The sequence below is a fragment of the Sinocyclocheilus rhinocerous genome, unplaced genomic scaffold (assembly GCF_001515625.1).
Source record: "Sinocyclocheilus rhinocerous isolate Xijiao unplaced genomic scaffold, SAMN03320098_v1.1 scaffold552, whole genome shotgun sequence".
Taxonomy (NCBI): domain Eukaryota; kingdom Metazoa; phylum Chordata; class Actinopteri; order Cypriniformes; family Cyprinidae; genus Sinocyclocheilus; species Sinocyclocheilus rhinocerous.
Genome location: NW_015625574.1, coordinates 1,426,263 through 1,432,739, shown reverse-complemented (window position 1 = coordinate 1,432,739; position 6,477 = coordinate 1,426,263). Strand labels below are relative to the sequence as shown.

Sequence of the window (6,477 nt, the reverse complement as noted above, 5' to 3'; positions counted from 1 at the left end):
GACATATCCAACCGAACTACAAACTTTCCATTGATGTCTGTGAGAAAGGGATATTCACTTGACAAGCTCGCGCATCTGCACCGCCGCGCGCTCAATCCACTCAGCGTGATTTGCTTACCAGCTGGCGCAAATCAGCTATACAGGCATTAATACTGAATGTTTTATATTCATTGCATACATATACTTCGTAGACATCATTCATCTCTAATAACTCCATTCTGCTGTCTGTTGTCGGTGTTTCTTTGTCTGCATATGGCACTAATCACATGCTGTGTGGTATCGGGGCATTTTAACGAGTACGAGTACGAGTACAGGAGCTCAGTATCGGGCCCGATACCGATACCAGTATCGGTAGTATCCAGCATCCCTAGTATTTATATCATCTGTGGAAGGCGTAGGGCCATAAAATGTTGGTCCAATCATATCCCTCGGTCCAGGGGCTACCATATGCTGTCCTACCTGCCTGTCAACATATGTATCTGCATACCTCCGCGCCCCTGTTTGTGTAGAAATTATGTGTTTTGTAGGAGACGTGGCTTTGGAGAGTGATTTGCAGGGAGGGTGGGATCTTACGCTTTCAAAGCTAGCTTGCTATTGCTAGCCTTTCCGAAATTTCCTATCATACTTCGAATAACAATCTGTATTGTATAAAGCACTATATAAATTAAGGTGACTTGACTTTTATTTTAAACCATTAAATGATATACATAAAATACATAAACTTATACTGACTTTATATTCTGAATTTCCTCTTTTTCCACTTACTGCACAATTCACCCATAGCACAACAGCATCCTTAGCTATCTTACTTAAGCTCTTGAAAACTTGACATGACAGGCCTTTATTATAAATTAAAACTGATTCAAAAAAATAAAAAGCATTGAGTCTAGAGAAAGCTCTCTGTGTTCAGAATAGAAGGTCAGAAAGAATGATGGACTGTCTAATGAGACAGAGCAGTAGCGTGTCTTGACTAGGGGATCCAAGCAGACAGCACTAATGAGACACAAAATGGCCACATGATTAATTAGGCCACTTCTCTCAGAAATATGCAGATAATATGGAAATGAGAAGCCTCTATGGATTGAGGGCACAAGACTGGGGGGAAGTTTTAGACTTTCTGCGTGTGTGGCACCATACAAAATTCAGTACATGAGCGTATAATACAGATCTGATTATGCTTTAATGTGTTTTTGGAATCACTTAAGGTAGAGACATCAGGGACATTTTGTTCCCTATACAGTTAGTTTTATTCATGATAAAGTACATTTCTCCCAACGGTTCTGTGTATCCCTGTGCAACACCCATAGCAAAATAAACAATTAATATAGTGTCAAAAATGTTCCCTGTATTACACACCTGGATTATTATTGTAGAGGGAATATTTCTGTATTAATTAGTTTTCCATTTCAGGTATGGTACTGCATGCCCATCAATTCACACTGTAATGATGCTTGCAAACTTGTGCTGTGTTGCAAAATGGCCTGTTTTAAACTAAAAGACAGAGAACAGATGTTTTCTTAAGAAAACAGACATTGCTGAAAGATGAGCAGATGTATGTGTGTGGGAAAATATCATATATGGTGTCAATAAATAAATAAATAACACAGTGGATGAGAACATTTCCTATTTTCTGTTTTTATTTGAGCTCCATAAGATGGGCCATGTTACACCTAGGACCATTCTCTTGGCATGTACTGTTGCTGTAAGGAACTATTTTCTAGTGGAAAGGACAGCATTTAACAAACTGAAAAATTGAATTGAAAAAGTACCATATCAATACATACATTTTTTTGGTTTTTAATATTTGTATTGAATGGTAACCGTTTTATATAAGCAATAAAGTACTCGAGGCATGCTGTATTCATACTCCATTTTTTCACGTTTTATGTTGCCGCCTTATATTAAACGGTTTTAAATTAGTTTTAAATTACTTTAAACAGTTACTTATTACTTTTTAAGTTTCTCCTATCTCCATACATGATCATGGAGCTCCACTAGAGTGACCATCAGCTTCTTGGTCACCACTCTAAACAAGGCCCTTCCCCAAAAATTGCTTAGTTTGGCCAAGAGGCCAGCTCTAGGAAGAAGCCAATCTGCTATAACGACAGGTTGTGGAATGTGCCACTTTATGACGCAATAGTGTGGCTAAACACCGCCTCCACAGAAGAGGATCAATGCCTGCTTCTACATCACTGCCTGTTTAGAACCCCAAGTAAAGTGTGGAACTTTATTTTTAATTAAATTCCAACTATGTCAGTAAGAACTTGGTCCTTTGTTCTCTTCATTTTTACAGCGGATTCGTTTAAAAACTAGGCTCAATTCAATGCAGGATTTTCAGAAAGATTGAAACTAAAAGACGATGCTGTGTATACTATACTGGATCCGACAATGATGTCACACCACCCGTGTGAGTATCTGTTTTACGTGGTCACTATTGCTTTGTCTGTTATTAGATATTTATATTTGTTATTTGATATGTACTGAGTATTTATGCGTTTTTAACTTTAATCACAGCAGCGTCCATCTATGAAGGATGAAGGCTGTCAAACATTCACAACTTTTAGCCAATCATACCAGTGGGCATTTACTTCCGAGACTACAATCCGCCACGCCTGTTCAAACAGAGCGTTCCGGTGAGGGGGCTCAAAACAGGACAGAAAATAGCTTGTTACGTCTAAATTATGAAGATTTTGGTGTAAAAATCTTGATAACATTATAAGTGGACCTCAGAGAACAGTAAAATAATAAAAAAGGCAGTCCATGACCTCTTTAATGATAATGGAGGCTACATGCTTTTGTGAACCTTTAATGGGCCAGAATACATACTGTATACAAATTAATGTGGACACATGCTGGTCATAAATGTAAATGCAATGAATACATAGGCCATACAGGGCTCTACAGTTCAACCATTTCACTCGCGTCTGTGTTCTTCAAGCTATCCCGGGTATTTTTCATAAGGATAATGTACTGTATATAATGAATATATTATAATGCAATGCTAATTGATGTAGACTTTACCACTGTATAGAATACTATAAAAAATATAATTTCTGCCTCATTCTGTGATAAGAAGTCACATCATTTCACAGAACGAAGTTATTTTAAACACGCTATAACACAAGCTAGGAGTAAAAATATGTTGTTATTCTCATAAAATGTTGTACTGATGGGAGAAAAAAAAAACTTTTTGAAGCTTTAAATCAACTGAACTATATATATAGACATGGCAATATATTGGTATTAAGAATTCTATTGGCCACCATAATAATTGTGTAGTGAAAAATCTGATCAGCAATTTGCTGTTTGAGAGCCACATTTCTAGAATTTGTAGCATTTGCAAGCTCCTATTGCATTAAAGTCCTTCACGTTCGTTGCAGTCCCAAAATTCTGCCCAGTTGATATATCATAATGGACTGTGGGTGGTTGATCCTTTTCCTACTGAGCACCCAGCCTCTGGAACAGTCTTTTTGGCATTGTTCAGGTGGCAGACACACTATGTCAGTTTAAATGTAGATTAAACTCATCTCTTTAACCTTACATACACACTATCAAATTTCTATAATTTAAATAACATAAGGGATTGGTAGGCTGCATTAATTATGGCAGCCGGAACACTTCCCATAACAACCCATGTACTATGGCATCTATGCTTATAGTAGCCTGTGTGTCTCACCTTATCATCAGAAACAACCACAACACAGCCCTTCACGGCCAGTGAAGACCTCAAAAAGACGAGCCCTCTGGACAGATGCTCAACAAAGACCTCAGCAACTATACAAGCCCTCTGGACAGATCAGGTGATCTAAGTTTCAAACTTAGTCTAGTCAATTGATCTGATTACTATCATCTACTCCTTTTTAAAAAGGTGTGTTTGAATTAAGACCTGACACCAGATCTGCTGAATATTAAATAATGCTATAACTTTTAACTATAACACGCTTTTATTCTTTACTATGCTTCAACTTTAACCCTCTTCCTATGACTAACTGTGTGCATGTACGTTAGAGTAGCTGAAATGTCTTGTGTAGTTAATAAAGCCTCATTTGTGTCGCACTCCAGGTTATTCGTAGTTTTGCTCATAACTGGATCATCCCTAATCATGCTGCACACAGCTACATGCTACTAAAAGTGTGTTGGATGAGTATTAGGATATTATTATCTATGGCCAAGAAGGTAATATTCTAGTCTATAGACATTTTAAACATTTGCTTCTCAACAAAGACAATGGATGGTGTTTTTAATCAATTGCTTAACAACATAATTGATTCAATCTTTCGCTTAATTAATCAGGGGGAAATGGTGTCTGTTTAAATAAGATAGATAATTAATAAAATGAGGGCAGCCTGTGTGTCATAGGGTCTAAATTCTGCAATTAATTCAATAACAGAAGCATTAACTTCATTTTATTAGTTTAGATCGGGATGGGCAACTCTGGTCCTCGAGATTTACATTGCAGCATTTAGCTCCAACTCTGATTGAACTTTACCTGCCCTGTAGCTTTCTAGTAATCCTGAGGACCTTGATTAGCTTGTTCAGGAGGGTGTTTGATTAGGATTGGAGATAATCTCTGCAGGAAAGTGGATCTTGAGGGCCAGCAAATCATAATGCAAGTTGGAAACATGCGGCATCATAGTTTTAGTGAACACGTTTATAGGAATTCAACATCCATATAGTGAAGGCGTTCACTGTAATTCTGCATTAGTCATCGAGTTACATGTTTTTTTCAATGACTGATGCAAATGGTAGTCTGATGGTGGTCTGATATACAGTGCCCTCCACTAATATTGGCACCCTTGGTAAAAATGTGCAAAGGCGGCTGTGAAAATAAATCTGCATTGTTTATCCTTTTGATCTTTCATTAAAAAAAATTCACAAAATTCTAACCTATCATTGAAGTAAGTACATAGCACCCAATTATTGCAATGTCCTTTTCCCAAGATAACAGCTCTGAGGTTTCTCAGTTTCCCAAAGATTTTGGAGAACACCTGATAAGAGATCAGAGACCATTCCTTTATACAGAATCTCTCCAGATCCTTCAGATTCACAGCTCCATGTTGGTGCTTCTTCTCTTCAGTTCACCCCACTTATTTTCTATAGGGTTCAGGTCAGAGGACAGAGACGGCCATGGCAAAAGCTTAATTTTGCGCTCAGTGACCCATTTTTGTGTTGATTTTGATGTTTGTTAGTATATTTAACTGTGGGCATGGGGTACTTTTTATCCCTGTTTGTACTAAACCCATCTGGTGGGTTTGCTGCCAAAAAGCTCTTGTTTTAGTTTCATCTGACCATAGAAGCTAGTGCCATTTGAAGTTCAAGTAGTGTCTGACAACTGAATATGCTGTTTTTTTTTTTTTTAACTTTTTTGTAACTTAAACAAAAAGTGAGTCTTTCATATATTCTAGATTCATTACATGTAAAGTAAAAAATTTCAAACGCTTTTTATTTTATTTTGATGATTAAAGCTTACAGCTCATGAAAGTCAAAAATCCAGTATCTATAAACATACATATGTGGAAAAATGATTATGTGGTATGTGGAAAAATTATCAACCCTCATTCTGACCCTCTCTTTAAAAGGACCTTCTAACCCTAATTAAACACACCTGAACCAACTAAACAAGGCTTTCAGACTCACTAGAAACATCCAGAAAAGCGAGTTGGAGCTGAACTGTGTACTGTGTACACGACTGTGTACTTAACAGCTTTAGTAAGGAAAAGAACTACAATCCAATAGTGAATTGTGAATAAAAATCTAAATAAAAAAGATGGCTAAATATTAGTGAATTGTGAATAAAAATAAAAATAAAAAGATGGCTAAATATTAAAACAATCAATTTAAAGATGCAGCTTATGTATATATTAAAATTATCAGCAATAATCACCAGCTTTGTCTGCATATCTGTCTTGCAATGCAACAAAAAGTAATGACATTTTATGATGAAGAGGTGCTCGGTGGATTTCAACTGCGATAACTAACGTGCCCACTAGGGGTGACCCTGAATAGTCAAAGATTCAATGCTTCAATAGGAGGAGCCTGATTCGACTACCAATCTCACAGTCAAATATTCGCAGAGGTGTTATGATCATGCCATTTTGGCTATATGGGGGTGCTCCAATGTCTGATTTCACATAGAACTACTGGTTTTCTCCCAAAAAGTTAATATACAGCCTATTAAAATAATGCTGTAAATAAGAATCTGAAAAGAAAGAAGCTTCAAATAAATATTTTAACATGCGTGAATAAATTCAACCACCCCTATAGATTTAAGTTTCACTTTCCATAATCCATGACCGACAGTGACAGAGGAGCATCTTGGCGGCAGGGATTTAAAATTTTAAAGGGTTAGTTCACCCAAAAATGAAAATTCTGTCATTAATTACTCACCCTCATGTCATTTCAAACCCGTAAGACCTTCGTTCATCTTCGGAACACAAATTAAGATATTTTTGATGGAATCTGAGAGCTGTCTGACCC

General features: G+C 36.9%; 1 protein-coding gene across 1 annotated transcript in view; it reads right to left on the bottom strand.

Moving 5' to 3' along the window:
• Positions 1-6,477, bottom strand: part of wdr11 (WD repeat domain 11) — a 153,299-nt gene that overhangs the window by 74,190 nt on the left and 72,632 nt on the right. The window lies entirely within an intron of this gene.